At 37.8% G+C, this 22,432-nt stretch overlaps 1 protein-coding gene across 1 annotated transcript in view; it reads right to left on the bottom strand.

Annotated features, from left to right (window-relative positions):
- PDIA5 (protein disulfide isomerase family A member 5) overlaps positions 1-22,432 on the bottom strand; it is a 173,947-nt gene that overhangs the window by 110,161 nt on the left and 41,354 nt on the right. The window lies entirely within an intron of this gene.

The following is a 22,432-nucleotide window of genomic DNA, read 5'->3' as shown; positions in this document are numbered from 1 at the left end:
ACCATCTTCTAGGTGAAGGATCAGTCCACTGAGAAGGACACTGACAAGAATCTTACCAGCAATGACTAAAAGAGAAACACCCCTGTGATTGTCCCAGGACAATCTATTCCCTTTACCTTTATAAAGATGAATAACAGAGGCATTCTCGAATTCTTGGAGGATAACCTCTTCATGTCATATAACCTGGAAAATTTCAGCTTTTGAATGAGCAATGGACCCACACACACACACACCTTGTAGATCTCAGCTGGAATAGAATCAGTACCAGATAGCCTGGTAGCCCATTGCTCTCAGAAGCTTGCCATATTGGTGCCAGACAGTGAAGATAACCAACTGGCACTGAAGTTCAGAACACATGTATTCTATTAGCCTTAGCCTCCCCAGCAGAAAGATTACAGGTGTATACCATCATATCTTGTTCTCCATACCATTTCATAAGCAGTCCATCATAGCTAAAAAGCACTCATTTTCTTCTTACTTTTCGGGAACTAAAGCTTCCTTCAAAATATAGTTCATATATTATCTCTTCCATGAGGACTCTTCTGATCCCTAATTGTATTCCCCCCCCAAATTATTCTGTTTTCACTTACTTTCACACCTATTACATATTATATTTACCCCACACTTTAAGTTCCTTATGATCAAGGATTATTTCATTTTTGTCTCTGTATTCCTACCCCATGGTACAATACATTGAATATAGTAGATGATTAATGTTTGTTACTAGACTGAGTTTCATCTAGAGAATATGACTCTAATGACTAAAATGAAGTGCATAGTGTTACCTATGTATTTCAAATATTTAACTCTCCTTAATCCCCAGTTAAAGATACCAGAAAGGTAATTATACTAAATATATATATATATATATATATATATATATATATAAATATTTTAGAAATGAAGACCAAAATGCATCATTGGCATTAGCATTCCCCCCCATTCTACTTATTCCCATCCAAAGTAAACATCCTGAGAAATGTTCCACACATTATTTTATTTTCAAAATAGGCTTTAAAAACAGAAAGTATATTGGTCATTCAAGTGCAGGAACTTACTTTTCTCCACTTGAAATAAGATTTTATTTTGCTACCCTAAACACTTTGCTTTCAAATCAAATAGTGAAGAATAAGAGGGAACTTAGCAAGTCTATTAAAAATCACCAAATTTCGTTTGACCTAAATCCTCTAACAAACCATTTCCTCTTCCTTCTTTCTTTCCTCCTACTTGCCAAAACAAATGGTTCACATCCACTGTTTCCCTACTTTCTCACCACTCATTCCCTCCTCACTTCCTGAAATCGGGTTACTGAGTCACTCTCCCTTTTCCCTCACTTTACTGAAACTGCCATTCAAAAAGCTATCAATGTTAGCTTAGTCACAAAATCCAATGGTTTTTTCAAAGTATTCTCCCTCATTACTTATTCTTTTTTTTTAAGGTTTTTGCAAGACAAATGGGGTTAAGTGGCTTGCCTAAGGCCACACAGCTAGGGAATTATTAAATGTCTGAGGTCTGATTTGAACTCAGGTACTCCTGACTCCAAGGCCGGTGCTCTATCCACTGGGCCACCTAGCTGTCCCTCCCTCATTACTTCTTGAAATTCTCTAACAGTTGCCCAAATGAGATTTTATGTCTTGGGTCTCCTACTCATAAATAACTTTCAAGAATGACTTTTCTTTGTTTCTTTCTGTGGTTTCTCTTCCATTTCCAACCTCTAACATCACAAATTTCAGTCTTTGGTTTTCTGCTTTTCTCTATACTCTCTTCCTTGAAGAGTTTATTTTATCTAATGACTTCAAATTGAACTTTGTGAATCTTTGATCCTTATTCAACAAAAATCTGGTTCTCAGTAAGGTGTGTCTATTGGTTTTAGTTCTGACTTCTGGAGCTACAGTTCAAAGGTTTCCAAATGATAGCCTTTCAAATATGTTAAAATGTTTTGTATCCTTAAGCAAGCCTACTGGCTCCCTGGCTTCCTTTAATCCCAAATAAAATCTAATCTTTTACAACTCTTTTTAATTCTAGTGCCTTCTTCCTCTTAATTATTTCCTAATTTCTATATAGCACATTTGCACATATTTGTTTGCTGTGGACTGCCTTTGGCCTCTTTTCATATCCACAGAGTTTAGCACAGTGGCTGGCACATAGAAAGCAAGTTTAATATGTAATTGACTGACATCTTGCTTCTCAGTTTCTTCATTTGTAAAATGAAGAGATTGGATTGGGATACCTCTTAAATTCCAGCTCTAGATTTATGCTATGTATATTAAAGTACTATATGTACACTTTTTAAATAGTACTTAATAAATGCATCCTTCACATAGCTGCCAAAGGGATTTTTCTTAAGTATGGTTTTAACCATATCACCTTCCTACTCAATGAACTCCAATGGTTGTTTGTTAGGTCTAGAATGGAGGTATGGCAGAAGGGCAGAGGAAAGAAATATTTATTAAGCATCGATTTTGTGCTCAGCAAAGTAATTGGGTGGCTTAGTGGGCTGGGTCTGGAGTAAGGAAGACTGAAGTCATCTTTCCAAGTTCAAATCTGGTCTTAAGACACTTATAGCTGTGTGACCTTGGGCAAATCACTTCACCTTATTTGTCTTAAGTTTCCTTATCTGTAAAGTGAACTGGAGAAGGAAATGGAAAACCACTCACTATCTTTGCCAGGAAAACCCAAATGGGATCACTGGAATGTTGGACATGATTGAGATGACTGAACATGCAAGCACATGATGGGCACTATGCTAAACACAATTACCTCCTTTAAATAAAATAAAATGTAAGCTCCTTGCTTTGGTTATGAAAATCTTTCACAACCTAGCCCCTAGCTCTCTTTCTACCTTCTCCCCACAGTAAAGCACTCTGCTTGTGTCCCTGATCCTTACCCACAGCCCTTCATCTCACATCACTGTCTTAGCATTCACTGTCCCCCCTACCTAGAATGCTCTCTCTTCTTATACCTCTGCTTCAAATAATACCTCATTTCCTTCAAGATGATGCTTAAGCATCCCCTTCTGAACAAGTGTGAGCGCCCTCCTTTCCTAATCATGTTGGACTTAACTTTACATTTATTCTGGATATATTTAAACATGTACAACACAATCTTCTCCCTAAACTGTGAGTTCCTAGAAAGTTGGGAACACTTCATTCTATCTTTCCATCCCCCCTTAGCTAACCCTCAGTAGGTACTGATTATAGGAGTTATATGATTTAAAAGTGTTTTCACATTGGTACTGATCTTCATATCTCTTTTTCATCTTCTCTGCTGCAGGAGAAGCATCTTCAATTACTTCAATCCACCACTAATATGACCACCTTTTTCTGGACTTTTTTCACCTTATCAATTGCTGATGTTACAGAGAGGACTGAACCGGTATGAAATACAGTAAAACTCTTACTTCTTAGACATTTGAAATCATAGGACTATGGTTTTTAAAGTAGCCATATCATATTGTTGACTTATATTAAGTTCATGGTGAGTGGGATAAAGCCTGAGATTTCTTCAGTAGAATATTATATAGTGGAGAATAGTTAACTATGTGCCCCTCCTCCCTTGACAAAGCAACCTCTGAGATATTAGTGAATCGTCAACTGACCCCACCTTTCTTGGGCCTTTTGCTTTGGTCTCAATCTCTGTAATCGATTGTGGCCCATTTTTCTAGAAATGAGTAAAGCTTTCTCTTCATATCTTGAGAGATCTCCGAAATTTATTTAAGTGGCATTTGTCCCACACAATGGTAGATTAAAACTTTCAAGCCATTTTCAAATGAACTACAGCAAAAATAATTCTCACTATTCTTTTTTGACAATATGAGGTTTTTTCCTTTTTCTTAAACAGAATACAGTCAGGATAGAGTAGAGGCATTTACCAAGCTGAACTCTCCCATCATTCCCCTCCAAACAACTTTAAAAATCATACCTCAAATCAAGTTTTGAAGTGGCAGAGGCAACAAAAAGTTGTGACAAGAAACACACACACTTAGATGGGTATAGAAATCTACCTTACCCAATAAGAAGGGAAATGGAATAAGAAATATGGGAGTTGGGGCAGCTAGATGGCGCAGTGGATAGAGTACCGGCCTTGGAGTCAGGAGTACCTGAGTTCAAATCAGACCTCAGACACTTAATAATTACCTAGCTGTGTGGCCTTGGGCAAGCCACTTAACCCCATTTGCCTTGCAAAAATCTAAAAAAAGAAAAGAAAAGAAAAGAAATATGGGAGTGGGGATGGCAGTGGGAAGATTAAAGAGAAGACAAATTAAGGAAGACTGTGGTCAGAATCAAAACAGACTTTTGAGGAGGGATAGAATAAAAAGGGAGAAAATGATGAATAGAAGAAAAGAGAATGGAGAGAAATAGATAGTTAGTAATCATAACTATAAATGAGATGAGTTCACCCACAAAACAAAAGAGGACAGTAGATTGGATTAGAAATCAAAATTCAGCAGTATGCTGTTTACAAGAGACATATATGAAACAGAAAGACACACAGAGGTAAAATAGAAATGAAGCAGAATCTATGTTGCTTCCCCGGGGTGGCATCATTATCTCAGACAAAGCAAAAGTAAAAGGAAACTTACTTAAAAGAAATAATCAGGGAAATTACATTTTGCTGAAATTACCATAGACAATAAAGTAAAATCAAAAGATTTTATAACAAGTTTTTCCAATAAAGGCCTCATCTCAAATATGTAGATAACTGAGTCAAATTTTGAAGAATAAGAGTCATTCCCCAATAGATAAATTGTCAAGGCATCATTTTTTTATAAATATATTGTTTTCCAATTATATACAATAGTAGTTTCTACCTATCATTTTTGATAATGTTTGAATTTCACAGTTCCCCCCTTTCCTCCTCCCTTCCCCCCCACTGAAGGCAATATGATAATCTTTACATTGTTTCCATACTATACACTGATCAAAATTGAATGTGCTGAGAGAAAAATCATATCCTTGGGGAAAAAATGAAATATTAGAGATAGCAAAATTATGTAGTATATAAGACAACTTTTATTTTAAATTGAAGGTCTTTGGACTTTGTTTAAACTCCACCATTTCTTTTTATGGATACAGATAGCATTCTTCATCACAGATACCCTAAAATTGTCCCTGATTATTGCCCTGATGGAATGAGCTAGTGCATTAAGGTTAATCATCAGCCCCATGCAGCTGTTAGGGTGGACAATGTTCTGGTTATGCTCATCTTGCTCAGCCTCAGTTCATGCAAATCCTTCCAGGTCTCTCTGAATTTCCACCCTTCCTGGTTTCCAACAGAACAATAGTGTTCCATAGCATACATATACCACAATTGTTTAGACATTCCCTAATTGATGGACATTCACTTGATTTCCAATTCTTTGCCACCACAAACAGTGCTGCCATGAATATTTTTGTATAAGTGATGTTTTTAAAACCCCTTTTCATGATCTCTTCAGGGTATAGATCCAATACTGGTATTGCTGGATCAAAGAGTATGAACTTTTTTATTGCCCTTTGGGCATAATTCCAATTTGCTCTTCAGAAAGGTTGGATCAATTCACAGCTCTACCAACAATGTATTAGTGTCCCAAATTTCCTACATCCCTTCCAACATTGATCATTGTCCTTTTTGGTCATATTGGCCAATCTGAGAGGCATTAAGGTGGTACCTCAGAGCTGCTTTAATTTGCATTTCTCTAATCAGTAATGATTTAGAACAATTTTTCATATGGCTATGGATAGCTTTGATTTCCTCAACTGTAAATTGAAGAAGAAGAAATCATAGCTATCTATAGTATGAAAGATGCTTCTAAATTACTATTGATTAGAGAAAGGCAAATTAAAACCATTCGGAGGTACTACCTCAATCTATCAGAAATGACAATGGAGGAGGGAAGGTGCAGTCAATTCTAATTTTATGTAAGTGGACCATCATGTAGACCACTTTGTAAAGCAATTTTTATGCAATATTAATTTGATGATGAATATGGGAAAGAGAAGGAGAGAGGTTGAAGGGGGGTCATGTGGTTCAGGGATATGATGGGGCAGGAACAGAGGAGTGAGAGCAGGAGGAGGAACATATGAAGTCTGGGCCAGTCACAAAAGGACCTGGCCAGAACTGAGAGGAAGAACACATGAGGGGCAGATACATAGAATCTGGAAATGGACATAAACAAGAGAGGACAGGTGTCATGGAGAGCTGGGACAGATGCAGAGTACCCAAGCAAGGATGGATGGAAGACAGACATGTGGGGGCTAGACACATAGGCATGTAAACTGAATGGGACAAAGGTCTACTCTCTCAGTGCCAAGAGTCTTAATTCAGGCCCTTGACCTGCTAACTACACGTGGTGATCTATCCACATGCCTGCTTTTCTGCTTTCACTTGGAAGGGTTGGGTTTTTTTTTTTGAGGTTTTTTTTCCTAATCTGGATTTTGTTTGTTTTTTAGTGGGGGTTGGTATGGTAGAGCACAGAGTGCTAAGGGGCAGGACAGAAGAAAGCATAGTATTATACAGCAAAGTTAATATAAGTGATTTTGGGAATGTGGTTTTTTTCTTTCAGAATTCTTTATGTAAAGTTAAATTTACATAGTACTAATTTACATAAAATAAGCTCGATCTATAAATGCACTAAGGAACTGTTAGTGGACTTGTGAACTGGAAAATGGGCTTATAGACTGCAAATCTCTGATCCAGCTACATTCCTTTTAGATCTGTTTCTCAAAGAGAAGAAAAAGGAATTTGACCTATATATACAGAAATATTTATAATTACTCTTTTTTGTGGAGGCAATGAATTGGAAAATGAAGGGATGTCTACTGATTAGGGAATGGGTGAACAAGTTGTGGAACATGATTGTGATGGAATACTATTGTGCTATAGGAAGTGACAAGGGGGAGTTCTAGAAAATCATAGGAAGATCTAAACAAATGATGCAAAGTGAGATTTAGCTACTCTAATCAATAAAATGATCCATGACAATTTCATGATAAAAAAATACTTTCCACCTCCAGAGAAAGAACTGATGAACTGAGCAGGAACTAAAATTAAGTTTTCTTATTTAAAAACCCAAATATAAGAATTTACAATTTTCCCTTTTATATTTCAACTTGATTTTGGGCAAATCTAACTAATGGAGATAATTTTGAATATAAATTACAGTTCCATAAGTTTTCTTTTTAGCTATATGGCTCTCTGCAAATATTTGATAAGTGGAAGAATTACCTTGTATGTATAATATTTTATCAATGAATATCACGCAATTCTATTCAAAGGATGTTCATGAAAATGGGATCTTGGTTGCTGGGAACAAACTAATTCAATTTCCACTATTGCCTACAAACTTAAACAATGAAATGACCAAGTTATAATGAGATTAGCTGGGGAACCCCAAATACATCGAGAATTTTGATAAACCAAAGTAAGTTCCTCAGGTCCTTGACCACTATGTGACAGACCTAACCTAGTTTACGAAAACCGAATGTTCAGAAAAATATAGCACATGACTCCACTTCATGGTCCCACAACTCACTCCACTTTTTTTTCACTGAATTTGTTAAGATGACTTGACTTGGTACTTTTTTTTTAGGGTGTTTTTTTTTTTTGCAAGGCAACGGGGTTAAGTAGCTTGCCCAAGGCCACACAGCTACGTCATTATTAAGTGTCTGAGACCGGATTTGAACCCAGGTACTCCTGACTCCATGGCTGGTGCTTTATCCACTACGCCACCTAGCCACCCCGACTTGGTACTTTTAAAAGGAACTTTTACCCCCTCAGATGGACAGAGATTTCTACCAAACTGATGGGTCACCATCGACTTAGTAACATACATAGTTACTACTTGAACTATAATTTCTACTTTGAGAGAAGGGATAAATGTTTGGCAACTCTCCTTTCTATTATAAGACCTGGACCCTAACCTCTTGATGATGTTCATGAATTAGACTCAGAGGGATCTTGGAATATAGAACTGGAAAAGATTAAATTCTGCTAATACGGTAAACTCACTCATCCTTTGACCACAATCACCTCTAAGATCTGTCAGATGAGCCTCTTCATCAAATTCTGGGGCCACTCCAGGGAGCCAGAACTGCTCAAGGAGGACATTTAGTAAGCATGATGCCCCCCATTCCCATTACCACACCCGTAACAACGATCATCTCCTCTGCATTCTCCCCATGCTTTCTACTCCTCATTTAACCAAATTTTACCTATATACAATTTTTTTCCCCTGAATAAAACTTTGAGGAAGGATCTCCTTCAGCAACCCCTCTCCCAAATCTTCCTTCCCTGGAAAGTTTGAGACATCTGGTAAGCTCAAGCATAGAGCATGTGGTCTCTTCCTGAATACCATGAAAAGAGAGGTGGGTGTAGGGAGAATTCCCTTGCAGGGAACGAATGACAAGACCTTGTAACCCTCTTATTGAAATTGCTTCTTGGCATCATGACAAGATGCAATCAAAACAGAAGAAAATCTGGGAGCAGAGAAGTAGTTTAGCTCAAGTTATAATCAGACATTTTCTTGGGGAATTTTTATGGGCAGTTTGGGTAAGCTCTCTAAAGACGGAAATATCTGGGAAGGAGAAGTTCCTGAAGCACTCAGATCCCCCTAGACAGCCTCTAGGAAATAACAACTTCTCAACATGTATTGACATTTCACTGATTTAAGGTTTACACAGCACTTCTTGCAAAACAATCTTTTGAGTAATATTCTCATTGAGAAAATGAGAATAACAATACTAAGATTGAGACTCAGAGGAGCAAGGGTCAGCTCCTTAGGCATTCATTAGAAGCCTAGTCTCCTCAAGTCCATTCCTCTTTTTACTAAATAACAATGAAATTACATATACAAAGGGGATGGGAAGAGTTAGTATGCTACTAGATGTCATTCTGCATCCTTCCCCCTCTTTGCTAAAACTAAAAACCAGAAAGGTAAGCAACACTGAGAATGTAGCCAACAGTAAAGAGTAAATAGAATTCTGCTGTATAAAATCCATTTTAAAGTCAATTGATTTCCTCAATTCTTATCTTTATTCAACCCTTTAAAACTGGCAGACTTTATCACATATAAAACAGTCCACATTTCTAACCAATATTTCCCATTATATAACCATCTGTCTATAGAATATAGAAAATCATTCACACAGGCCCTGTTTCTAAAATGTTTGTTGGTCGGACACAGAAGTCCAATAGAGGGGAATGACAGATTTGAAGATGAAGACAGGTCTAAGCAGACTGAAGAGATCAGGTGAAGCTCGCACATGGCACCTGAGCTATAGGCACAAACATGGAAGCATCCAAAATGGAAAAGGAAGAATATATGTAAATGTACCAAGATAAGGATGAAATTAAGGAATGATGTGTAAGTCAATTTAGTTGTTGCACTGAATATGTGAAGGAAAATAATATGAAATAACAATGAGAAGCAAGCTGGAGCCAGACCATTCCCACTCTCGTATCTTAGATGTCCCTTCAAGACATTAAGCAGGGCGATAAGCTTGCCATAGACACCTTCAGCATAAAAGTAACTCTCACACAACCCTTCTTTACCTATGCATTTCTTATCTCCCTCAATAGATGAAAATTCCCAGGAGCAAGGTCTGAGTCTCTTCCTTTCACACCCTCCTGCCCGATCTGGAGCAGAAGACCAGACATAAAGCAGTGCCCTGACATGAAGCAGGAGCTCCTGCTAAAGCTTTCCTGTCCCTGTCTCCTGGCTTTCTGGGCTTCAGGCTGTGCACGTGTTTAGGATTAGAGAGTGTACTAGTGTCTGCCCAGATTCCCTTAGCCTCTTCTGTCAGATTCATTCTTTCTAGTGGGAAGGGCAAGAGGATCCTTATGGATCACTACTATGAATGGAATAATAGGTAGGGGCTCCCCAGTCTGAAACCCCTTCCCCCCCACCTCATGCTCATCCCCTGCCCCTGATGGAACTGATCATTAGCACCAGAGATGCACAGGAAGTGCTCAATCTGACCTCCCTTGCTCCTCTGCCCAAACCCCAGAAGTCTTCTATTTTTTTAAGACTGATATCACCAAGGTGCTACTTGACAATCCCTACTCAATTCCACAATACAAACCCACAACCTATTTCACTAAATCACTCAGACTATGAAGCCTTCCTTTTTTCTACCTCTAACAAATATAATATGATCCTCATATAATCCTACAGCTACACATATACAAATAGTGTTGGATTATGGATTTGCTATAGAATACACTAGATGTTGGTCTGGAATAGATGCTTCTATATATAATATATTTATAAAGTCCTTTGTAGTTATGATCTCTTGTATTTTGCTTCAGGAAAACCTCCCTCCTGTAAAAAAAGGAAGACAGATGAAAAGAACTGGAGGAGAGAGATAGTTAGGGAGAGAGTGCAATTTCTTGGGCATCCAGCCCTTGTTTGGATGATTTAACAGTGTGATTGATATATAAGACTGGCAAATAGGATATTTAAGTCTCTAGCGCTGGCTCTGTCATTGGCTAGTAGTTGTACAACCTTGCAAAGATCTACTTTCATTTTTCTCATCTGAAAAATAAGATTGTTGGAACAGATGAGTCTGCTAGCTCAGAATTTGATGATTCCAATGTATAATACAGAAATATCAAATCCAAACTTAAGTCCTTCTTCCGTCTCTCTCAGCATGATCTCTCTGAGCCCTCTGTTTAAAAAACACTGAAAGACTGAGTTTTGGGTCAAAATAGAAGGCACAAGGAAATGGAGGATTAAAAAATAAAGCTGAAACTAAATAGTACATTTTCCAGAAACTCCCATCAGAGTTTCATTTAGCCACAGTCAGCATTGCTTTGCCATCTTATTCCCAAAACCTTTTATTCAAAATATGGAAATGTCTCCCTTCTTCCCCCACCTCACATTTCTGAAAGGTGGTTATATGAGGAGGGGGAGAGCTCCCACCATAAAGGGGAAATGGGACAGAGGGAATAAACATATATTTAATAAGCACCCACTATTATAATGATAGACACATATAGTTTTACAATTTGTAAAGCATTTTCACATCCAACTCTGTAAGGTAAACAGGGTAGGGAATAATATTGCTTTTTTATAGAAGATGTCACTAGGACTCCAAGAAGTGAACTGACTTACTCTAGATCACTCTGCTGACAAGAGGAAAGGCAGGAGTTGAACCAGTCTTTCTTGATTCCTATCCAGGGTTCTTTTTTTCCTGTCTCTGTTCCTCTCCCTCCCCCTAGTTGCCCAGTACTCTGCTAGATCTGACTACTACAAGTAAAATTTTGACCACATCTAAAATCAAGTTGAGAGATAAGACATATGGAAGCAATAAAAGAGTGAAAAGAGGGCAATGGGAAAGGGAGGGAGGATGGAAGGGAAGGAGAGGGAGAGAGAGAGAGAAGAGAGAAAATGAGAAAAAGAGAGAAAGAAAGAAAGAAAGAAAGAAAGAGAGAATAAGAGAATGACAGAGTGAGAAAGAGACGCTTGGGGGGGGGGGGGGGAACTGATTTGGCACAGACTGATTCAGCTTCCAGGCAATATAGGAGCTCCCTCTAAGGTCAAGAGTAATTCTTTCTAATGTAGCTTCCTGAGATACCTCAAGATAGTCTGAAATAAAGTGATCTTCAGTACAAACAAGAATAGGAGGATGTAGAGAAAGGAAAAAGCCACCACCCTCATGGGCATAGAAGACTTCAGACTCATTAATGAAATAAGATTGATTAATCAATCTATAGGCTGCCTTTCTTTCCATGTACTGCTCCAGGCCAGTGACATAAGCTTTATGGAAAATAAAGCAGACACAAGGAGAGAGCAGAGAGGAGGAAATTTCATGGCAGGATAAATCAAGAGAGACGGTACCCTCCAAACCAAGGGAAGGAGGCAGCATTTGTCTGGTAGAACAGTCATATCCAAAAGAGGAATTAGCAGGAGTTATTAGTATATTAGACAGAGCTCACTCACATCAATTCCTTCTTTGGCTATAGTTTCCTCTAGCTTCTCAGACTGTAAGAATCCCAGCCAAGTTCTCTCCTTGGTGCCAGGTTACTGGGGCGTGATGGGAATGCAAATTCTGCTTATATTCATATTAAAAACCTGACAACAGTCACCAGCAAAATTGAATGGAGCTCCAGAGCCCAGGTCAGGAAACTGGGGACAGGAAAGGAGAGCATTAACTAGACATACTCAGACACTACACCAGCAGCCAAAAATTACTATTCAGAAACCCCGGAGACAGGTGTGAGCTGAAGGAGAAATTAGAATAGAAGTAAAAAAAGAAAGGGAGTTATGATGAAAGACTAGGGAAAGAGCTTAAAATGGAACTGGAAAGACACAAATTGCACTGTTAGCCCAGAGAAAGGCAGTTTAGGAGGAACAGAAAAAAAAGTAGGGTAGGAGACAACCACAAACTAATGCTCAATCCTGCACAACTTCCTGGAATGTCCTAAGTAAAATGCCTCTGATAACTGAGGAGTCCCATGAAGAGCCTTAGAATGACTTCAAGAGCATCTTCCCAAGGCCTGCATGACCTTCCATGAGCAAATGTTTTGAATGAACATTCTCTCTGCCCCCACTTCCCCTACAAACATCTCTCTCTACTGCCTACTCTGTGCAGGCACTGTATCTTAGTATTTACAGGTATCATCTCATTTGATCTATTAGACAGGCTCTGTGATTATCCTTATTTTATAGATGAGAAAATGGAGGCAAACAGTAGTGAAATGACTTGCCAGGTTGCCCAATTCTATGTCTGAAACTGGAGTTGTCTGGGTTCAGTCTTCCCAATCCAGAGCTCCAAATACTGACATCCTCAACTTTCATCTACTGTCATCCATTTGTGACAAAGCACTTCCCAGGAATCTTTTCTTGTTCTTCCCTTCACCAAGTGAAAGTGATGTCTGTTTCTGAAACTGCTATGTAAAGATATAAAGAGGATTCATTTCTTTTTTTTTTTTTTTTTTTAGGTTTTTGCAAGGCAATGGGGTTAAGTGGCTTGCCCAAGGCCACACAGCTGGGTAATTATTAAGTGTCTGAGGCTGGATTTGAACTCAGGCCCTCCTGACTCCCTGCACCACCTGGCTGCCTCAGGATTCATTTCTCTTAAAAAAAAACACACCACCACAGGGATGGAGCCAAGATGGTGGAGTACAGGCAGGGACTCAACTGAATGCTTCTAAACCTCCACAACTTTAAAATCAAATTTTGGAGTGGCAGAGTTAACAAAATAAGGAGATATTTTTCCAACTTAAGATATGTTAGGGTTTGTAAGAGTGGGCTGTAACATAAGACCTCAGAACAAATCAGCAGCACTAGCAGCAGGCTTGGAGGTGGTCACTATAGGACAGCAGCAGGGGCTGCTGCAGTTGCTTTGGGGGCTGTTAGCTCAGAGTGGTAAGGGGTCAGACTGATCAGAAAGAGATTACAAGGGACCTTTTGCCTGCACTGGGTACAGCTACAGCTGATTGACAAATCTATTGCCCATTTGCACTTTTGGGTCACAGTTCCAGGGCAGAAAGCATTTTTGATTGGTCAGAAGGGAGTAGGAGTCTTGGTCAGAGTTTCAGGGTTGAGAAGCACTTGTGGCTACAAGAGAGGAGCAGCCCTTCCTGGGTAAAGGACAGAGTGAAGACCAGGAGACAGTAACCACACCTCTCACAGGATAACACTACTTTGAAAGTGATGAAGATTTGCAGACTCCCAAAATGAGTTCTGGAAAAAACATCATGAAGCTTGGACTATGGCTCCTCACCCCAAGGTGAGCAGATTCTAACTTTAACATAAAGTCCAAAGTCAAGAAGTAGACTGGAAAAATGAACAAAGAACAAAAATAAACTGATCATAAAAATAGTGGCAGGGAAGGACAAGACATAAACTCAGAAAACAACAACATAAAAAAACAACTACAAAGTCTTAAAGACAAATGCTAATTGAACCCAAACCCAACAAGAATTCCTAGACCTGTTAATGAGAGAATGAAAGAGGAAAATTAAGGGAAAAAATGAGAATGCAAGAAAACAATGACAAGAGAAATTAATAGCTTTGTAAAAGCAGTACAAAAAATAGGTGGCTAGGTGGCGCAGTGGATAGAGTGCTGGCCCTGGAGTCAGGAGTACCTGAGTTCAAATCCAGCCTCAGACACTTAATAAACCTAGCTGTGTGGCCTTGGGCAAGCCACTTAACCCCATTTGACTTGCAAAAAACCCTAAAAAATAATAATAATAATAATGAAATGGAAAATTCATTTCAAAATTTTATTGAAAAAAGAACTCTTGAACACCATCTATATCCAGATAAAGAACTGTGGAATTTGAACAAAATTCAAGGACTATTCCCTTTAATTAAGAAAAAAAACCTGATATCTTATTGTCTGATCTTGTTATCTCTTATACTTTATGTTTCTTCCTTAAGGATATGATTTCTCTCATCACACTCAATTTGGGTCAATGTACAGCATGGAAACCATGTAGAAACTGACAAATTACTTTCTGTGGGGGGTAGGGGATGGAAGTAAGACTGGGGGAAAAACCGTAAAACTTAAAATAAATAAAATCTTTAATTAAAAAAAATAATAATAATAAAAAGAAAAAAGAACTCCTTAAAAAGGAGAATTGGCCAAAGGAAAAAAGGTAGAAAAGTTCACTGAAGAAAACAATTCCTTAAAAACTAGAATTTAAGCAGCAGCCCTGTTTGTGGTGGCAAAGAATTGGAAATCAAGTAAATGTCCTTCAATTGGGGAATGGCTTAACAAACTGTGGTATATGTATGTCATGGAACACTATTGTTCTATTAGAAACCAAGAGGGAAGAAAATTCAGGGAAGCCTGGAAGGATTTGTATGAACTGATGCTAAGTGAGATGAACAGAACCAGAAAAACACTGTACACAGGGGTGGCTAGGTGGCACAGTGGATAGAGCACTGGCTTTGGAGTCAGGAGAACCTGGGTTCAAATCCGACCTCAGACACTTAATAATTACCTAGCCGTGTGGCCTTGAGCAAGCCCCCATTGCCTTGAAAAATCTTAAAAAAAACCAAACAAAAAGAAAAACAAAAAAAAACCCACTTGTACACCCTAACAGCAACATGAGGGTGATGATCAACCTTGATGAACTTGCTCATTCCATCAGTGCAACAATCAGGGACAATTTTGGGCTATCTGCGATGGAGAATACCATCTGTATCCAGAGAAGGAATTCTGGAGTTTGGGAAAAAAACCTTATCTTATTATGTAATTTTGCTATCTCTTATACTTCATTTTTCTTCTTTAAGGATATGATTTCTCTCTCATCACATTCAACTTAAATCAGTGTATAACATGGAAACAATGTAAAGACTAACAGACTGCCTTCTGTGGGGGATGGGGGAGGGAAGCAAGATTAAGGTAAAAATTGTAAAACTCAAAATAAAATTTTTCTTTAAAAACAACAACTAGAATTTAGCAAGTAGATGTTAATTACTTCAGGAGACTTCAAGAAACAGTAAAAGTCAAAAGAATGAAAACAGAAAATATGAAATATTTCATTGGAAACCAAATGACAGGAAAAATTGGAAAGTAGATCAAGGACAGATAATTTAATCATGATCAAAGGAAAAATCTAGACATTTCAAGAAATCAAAAAGGGAAATGGTCCTGATATTTTACATCCAGGCAGTAAAACAAAAATTAAAGAATTCACTGCTCACCTCCTGAAAGAAATTCTCAAATGAAAAACTCCTAAGAGTTACCAAATTTAAGAGCTCACAGGTCAAGGAGAAATTACCACAAGCAGCCAGAAAGAAATATTTCAAATATTATAAAGTCACAATCAGCTTCACACAGGATTTAGTAGCTTCCATGTTAAAGGAGTAGAAGGCTTGGAATGATACTCGAGAGTGGAATTTTTACATAATTATTTATTGGGGAAATGGTCTATAGTTTTCTGTCTCTGTTCTGACTCTAGCTTAGGTAGTCCAATTATGTTAATAAAACTGAAAATGAAAATGAAATAAATTGATAATTACAAAAATACATAAATTATCCAGATTTACAGATCAGGAAACAATACTTAAATGACTCTATCTTAAAAAAGAAATTGAACAAAATATAAATCAACCCCTGAAAAGGGGAAAAAAAACCAAAGACCCCAGAACCAGATGGATTTATAAGTGAATTCTACTAAATATTAAAAAAAAATGAATTTCAAAAATGCATAAACTATTTGAAAAAAAAGTAAGAGTTCCTATCTTCTAGGATACAAATAAAGTCTTTATACTTTTGTTTTGTTTCCCTTACTCAAGATTTTAGCTGGAATAGTCCTAAGAGTTTTCATTTAGAGTTTCTTTCAGAAAGTGACTAATTTTCAATTTGTACTTTGGCCTTCGGTTTTAAGATATATGAAATTTCCTTTATGAATTCCTGAAATATGATAGCTAATCTTTTTTTGTTTTTGTTCATAGATTTCAGGTAATCCAAAGATTCTTAAATGATGTTTTTGATCTGTTTTCTAGGTCAGCTGTTTTTTCTCTAATTGAGTTCACATTTTTTTTCCTCTTTAGTCTTTTGATTGTTTTAATATTCTTTGATGTCTTATGGAGTCGTTTGCTTCTATTTGTTCAAGCCTAATTTTTGAGGAGTTATTTACTTCAATAAGATTTTATGTCTCTTTTACCAATTAATTCTCTTTTCATATTTTTCTTCCAAGGATGTCAAATTTTTTACTCCATGACTCTCATTTCATTTTTAAAATAAAACTCTTGAACTCTTTTAGGAATTCCAGTTGGGCTTGTGTTCAATCTAGATTTTTCTTTGATGCTTTGCAGACATGTTTTCAAATCATTGTCTTCTATGTTTTGAGTCTTAAGCATCCCTGTCACCATAAGAGTTTTTTAACGTCAACCTCGTCTTTTATTTGTTTGTTCATTCTTCCATCCTGCTTCTTAAGTTTGGACTTTGAGCAATTTTGGAAGGGTTGTCTGGTCTGAGTTTCTAAGTTTACGTCTTTCACAACTCAGTCTGGGGGCTGAAAGTTTTCAATGGGAGAAGTCTATTCACTGCCCTCTTGGTCTGAGTTCTGTGAATTTCTGACCCAAGTTTGGATCTATTGGCTTGTGTGTGACTGAGTTTCTATAGACAGCTACTGAACTCGGTTGCTGTTAGCCTGCTGGGAGGTTTTGCAAGTTCAGAGGGACTGAATTTCTGGTTCTCCTTCAGTTTGGAACTTCTGCCCTGGCTATTTTACTGGAGACTTGGGTGCTGGGCTAAAAGCTAGAACTGAGTCATCATTCTACTCCAGGCTCAGAGTCATACAGCTACATTTCCAAAACTTGTTCATCAATTAGGACATAGCTTTATGCCCATATCTGTGGGAAAAATGGGCAATAGAGATGCCAGATGTTATCTGTTACTGCACCTAGTGCTAGCTCAGCATCTTCTAGGGTGTCTTTTTGTCCCAATGCTTCTTTCCCTGGTGCTCTGCCTCAGCCCTTTTTCTGTCTTTAGTAGGTGAAATGCTCCCTACTACTTACTTAGTGTAGTTTGGCCAGCACACCATCCTTAGTGTCTTCCGTCCTTTTTCTATATTTCTCTAAGCTGTTCTGAGCTGGAAATATAACTTACTGTGACTTTCTTTGTTTTCCCAATCAGGATTAGATCTATCATGTTTTCTAGATTGCTGTGGCAGCCATGTGCTAGGTGTTAGGCAAAAATGCCATTTTTGACTCGATCCCTTAAATAAATTTTTTAATAGCAGCTGGTGTCATCTGTTTACTCATCTCCCCAGCCTTAGTTCCTAAATTGGGATTTTTTTTTGTCAAGATCAGGCTTTTAAACCTTTTTGTACTCTGGAGTCAGGGGAAAAAAAAGCTCTGTTTAGTCTCTAGTTGGGTTCCTGCTTCTATATTCACTCCTGGGTAATATCTATTCCAAGAGATTTTGGAAATTTTAAGACCTCAAGTTCTTCCTCTACCCTCCCCCCGTTCCCCCAGATATGAGTTTCAAACAAAGCACTGCATCTTGAGGGCTCTTTATGTTATCTCAGGATAAGATGCTTTGACCCTAAGCCTAGGAATCCTGATCTGAATGCTACTAACCCAGTTGCTTTCCAGATCCACATTATAAGTCCCCTACTCTTATACTGCCTCTGGAAAGAAAGCATTATAGGTTAACAGGTATATGTGGTTCCACTGGAAAGCTGCTTTTTTGTTTGCCTATACTGGGTGCTAGTTTTTATGGGAAAGCTTGTCCTTACTACTTATGGACAGAATTCTTGTTGACTTTTTGTGTAAGTTCTGGGGTGGGTAAAGGTACTTAATGTGGCTTTTTATGTTTGATCCCTATTGGATTTGGTACTATTTTAGTCTTTGGGGACTAAAGCAGTTATTTTGGCCTTAAGTTTTCCTTACTGGAATTTCTTATAGGATGCCTCCATTTGAGTGACATGTATGTCATATATGTACATATTAACTTTTCCTTTAAAAAATGTCTTTGGGATTTTGCAGTTTTATAGCCCTTTGGGCATAGTTCCAAATTGTTTTTCACAACAGGTGGACCAGGCCACACATCTACCAATCAATGCACAGGCCCCTATTTTTCCACTAGAGTTGTGAGTAGTGACATGTCAATACCCCTGCAGGCTTAGAGATTTCACTATATTTTTTCCTCCGTAGCCTTTTTTTTTATTTTGCCAACTGCTCAGAAGAGAGTTATTAGCCTTCTGGGGAAGGTACTACTATAATGACAGAAACAAACTCCTAACCTTGGGGAGCTTCCAGTTTGATGAGAGAGACAAGAGAAAAAAGACAAGGCAGTCAAACCAAGATAAATCAGAAATTAGAAGAGTACTATCTATAGCTGTCCAAGGACTGTCGATACAAGAGTCTATCAAAATGTACCAATACCAAATCCAACATTAGGAGTCAAAATTGGGTTTTCATGACATTCCTCCTACACTGTCATCTTCACAACTTTTTGCCTAAATTAGTAAATGAAGCCCCCAATATGTAATTGGTGTATTGACTAAGGATGCACATACATCATATCCCTGAGTAGATCTAGCCCAGACGACTAATGTTTCCCTCAGCTGCCATGCTCTCATCCCTCTAGAGACTCCACCTTCCCACCTATCCAAGGGAAAGGGATGTTGAGTCTGAACAGGAAGCTAGATATTCCTGCAATCAGTTATGATACAACTAGCCAACTCAAATGATCTGCAAAGGATATTGATGGGCTCTGGTGACCTTCAGGAAGAACTCAAGAAGCCTCCAATGAGGCTTAAGAGTTCAGAATTTAGCCACTAACTCAACATACCAAACAGGAAAGGGCTAGGAGTTATTTTTCCCTAGCATTTTTCATCTAAACAAGAACAACAAGTTGTCTGGGAAGCACGCAAGTAGTTCTGTTTAAGACAAGTCATTGCAATAATCCAAAGATGTGCTTTAACCCTACTCTGTCTAAATATGAATTTCCATTAGTTCTTCTTAAGAAAAGGAAGGATAAAGGTTTGCAAATTGCCCCATCTTAAAAATAGGTTTAATTGGCTGTTTGAAATTTGGAATGTACTTACCTACAGAAACAATATTACAAATGATTACATTTGTACTACAGCCTACAAAAATCTATTTTCTCTGTCATTAGTCATTCAACTGAGATCAATGTATAACATGGAACCAATATAAAGACTAACAGAATACCTTCTGGGGGTGGGGGGAGGGAAGCAAGAATGGGGGGGGGGGAATTGTAAAACTCAGAATAAATAAAATGTTTCTTAAAAAAATCTATCTGGGGTGGCTAGGTGGCGCAGTGGATAAAGTACCAGCCCTGGAGTCAGGAGTGCCTGGGTTCAAATCCGGCCTCAGACACTTAATAATTACCTAGCTGTGTGGCCTTGGGCAAGCCACTTAACCCTATTTGCCTTGTAAAAACCTAAAAAACCCAAAAACTAAAAAAATCTATCTGTCCATAGTATAGACATTAATATAAACATCAATATTACTGAAGGCTTTTGTGAGCAGAGCAGCAAACACTACTACCGTTTAAAACATTGCTGTTCTATGTGTTCTATGATGTGCCTCAAAAAGAGAATAATGTTTAATGTTATAAGTATATCTCCTCCCTTTATCCTATTCTGTTCTCCATCTAAAAACCCAACTACCACTGGTCATTGAGATAAGAAAGAATTCACTGGCTCCAGAAATACCCCCAGCACTTGGTTCTAAGAATAAGGTAGCCATTATGGGTGCAAATGTTTAATCTGTGCTTACAACATTTACATTGTGTTCATTTACTATCCCTGTGTTAATATGTCAGTCTCAGACTAGAACACCCTTGAACCCAACATCTCTGTACATTATTCATTGTACCCAATACAGCACCACTTGCAAACACCTAATAAAGAGCTAAAAATGGAATGAGAAGGAAGGAAATCACCATACCGAGATAAGGAATGCTCAAATAATAGAGAAACAGTCTAACTCCTTCAATATTCAACCTGTATAATACCATTGAGAAAGGCACAGGGGAGTAAGATGGGGTTTTGAGACAGGTTCTTAGGCAGTACATCTCAGAAAAGTATAGCTAGGGGCAGGTAGGTAGCAGAGCAGATAGAATGGCAGCCCAGCAGTCAAGGTAAATTACAAATAGGGACTCAGACACTTACTAGCTATGTGACCCTGGGCATATCACTTAACACCAACTGCCTCCAAAAATAAAAGTATAGTTCATGACAATATATGCATATAACACAACAATATCTAGAATTTATATACTGCTTTAGTATTTACAAAGCACTTGAGTTTTTCATATTCTTGGCCATTTTATTTCAAAACATGATCTACTGTCACTTGATTCAGCAGTTTTCTTTATTTAATTTATAATATTCATTACATATAGGAAGTCATACAAAACATTTTCATATTAGCCATGTTTGTTTTTAAAAAAAAGTAAGAAAAATAAAGGTTAAAAAATATGCTTACAGCTGTACTCAGAATTATTCAGTTCTGTCTCTCTGGAGATAACATTTTTTATCATAAGTACTTTGGAATTGTCATGAATCATTGTACTGATCAGTGTAGAGAAATTTTTCACAGTTGATTATCATTATAACTTTGCTGTTCCTGTATACAAAGTTATCCCAATTCTATTCAATGTACTTTACAACAGTTCATACAAGTCTTCCCAAGTTTTTCTGAACCACCTCCTTTATCATTTCTTACACTCAATAGTATTTCATCACATTCATATACCACAACTTGTTCAGTCATTCCCCAACTGATGAGAACCCCTTCAGTTTCTTTGCTACCCCAAAAAGAGCTGCTATAAATATTTTTGTAAATATGTGCCCCTTTTCTTTAAAAAAAAACAAACTCTTTGGGATATAGACCTATGAGCTATACTATCTCTTTGGGCACAGTTCCAAATTGTTTTCCACAACAGGAGGACCAGTCCACACATCTACCAATTAATGCATAGGGTCCCTATTTTTCCACATCCCTTCCTGCATTTGTCATTTTCCTATCTTGATAGCCAATCTGATGGATGTGAGAAGGTACTTTAGAGTTGTTTCTTTTTGTTTTTTAAAAATTAATTCATTATATTTTAAACTAAAGAAATAAAACAAGCATTTCCATAATAAAGTGGGATAGAAAAACAGGACAGCACCTGAAATTGCAGGTCCATCCTATATGACTTACTCTTTCTTTCAAATATACAATAGTTATCATGTGACTTTGTCCCCTTCTTCCCATCCCAAACTTTGAGATGTCTATATGATCATGTATATATATATGTAATATATGTCTGTGAGTGTATGTCAGTTCTTTTTCTGGATTCCTTTCCTAGGATCTTTGTGGCTAATTTGGACATTCCAAAGTTGTCCTTAAAACAACACTACTGAGGGGCGGCTAGGTGGCATAGTGGATAAAGCACCAGCCCTGGAGTCAGGAGTACCTGGGTTCAAATCTGGTCTCAGACACTTAATAATTATCTAGCTGTGTGGCCTTGGGCAAGCCACTTAACCCCATTTGCCTTACAAAAACTAAAAAAAAAAAAACCCCACAAAAAACACTACTGGGAGTGGCTAGGTGGTGCAGTGGATAGAGCACCAGCCCTGGATTCAGGAGTACCTGAGTTCAAATACGGCCTCAGACACTTAATAATTACCTAGCTGTGTGGCCTTGGGCAAGCCACTTAACCCCATTTGCCTTGCAAAAATCTAAAATAAATCCCCAAAAACCAAAAACACAAGCAAAAAAAACCAAACCAAAAAAACCCCCAACACTACTGTTACTGTATTCCCAAGTACTGACAAAGCACTTTATCAACTCTCATTTGATCCTTATAATGACCCTGGGGAGCAGGGTCATTATCCCTATTTTAAAGATAAAGAAATCGAGAGAAATGGAGGTTAAGTGGCTTGTCCAGGATGGTCTAACTACTGAGTTTTCCTTTCTTTAATGTCTAGTATTCTCTCTTATTACCCATCCAGCTGTACTGGGAATGGGAGT

The sequence above is a fragment of the Macrotis lagotis genome, chromosome 1, assembly GCF_037893015.1.
Source record: "Macrotis lagotis isolate mMagLag1 chromosome 1, bilby.v1.9.chrom.fasta, whole genome shotgun sequence".
Classification (NCBI taxonomy): Eukaryota; Metazoa; Chordata; class Mammalia; order Peramelemorphia; family Peramelidae; genus Macrotis; species Macrotis lagotis.
This window is presented reverse-complemented; position numbering and strand designations above follow the sequence as displayed.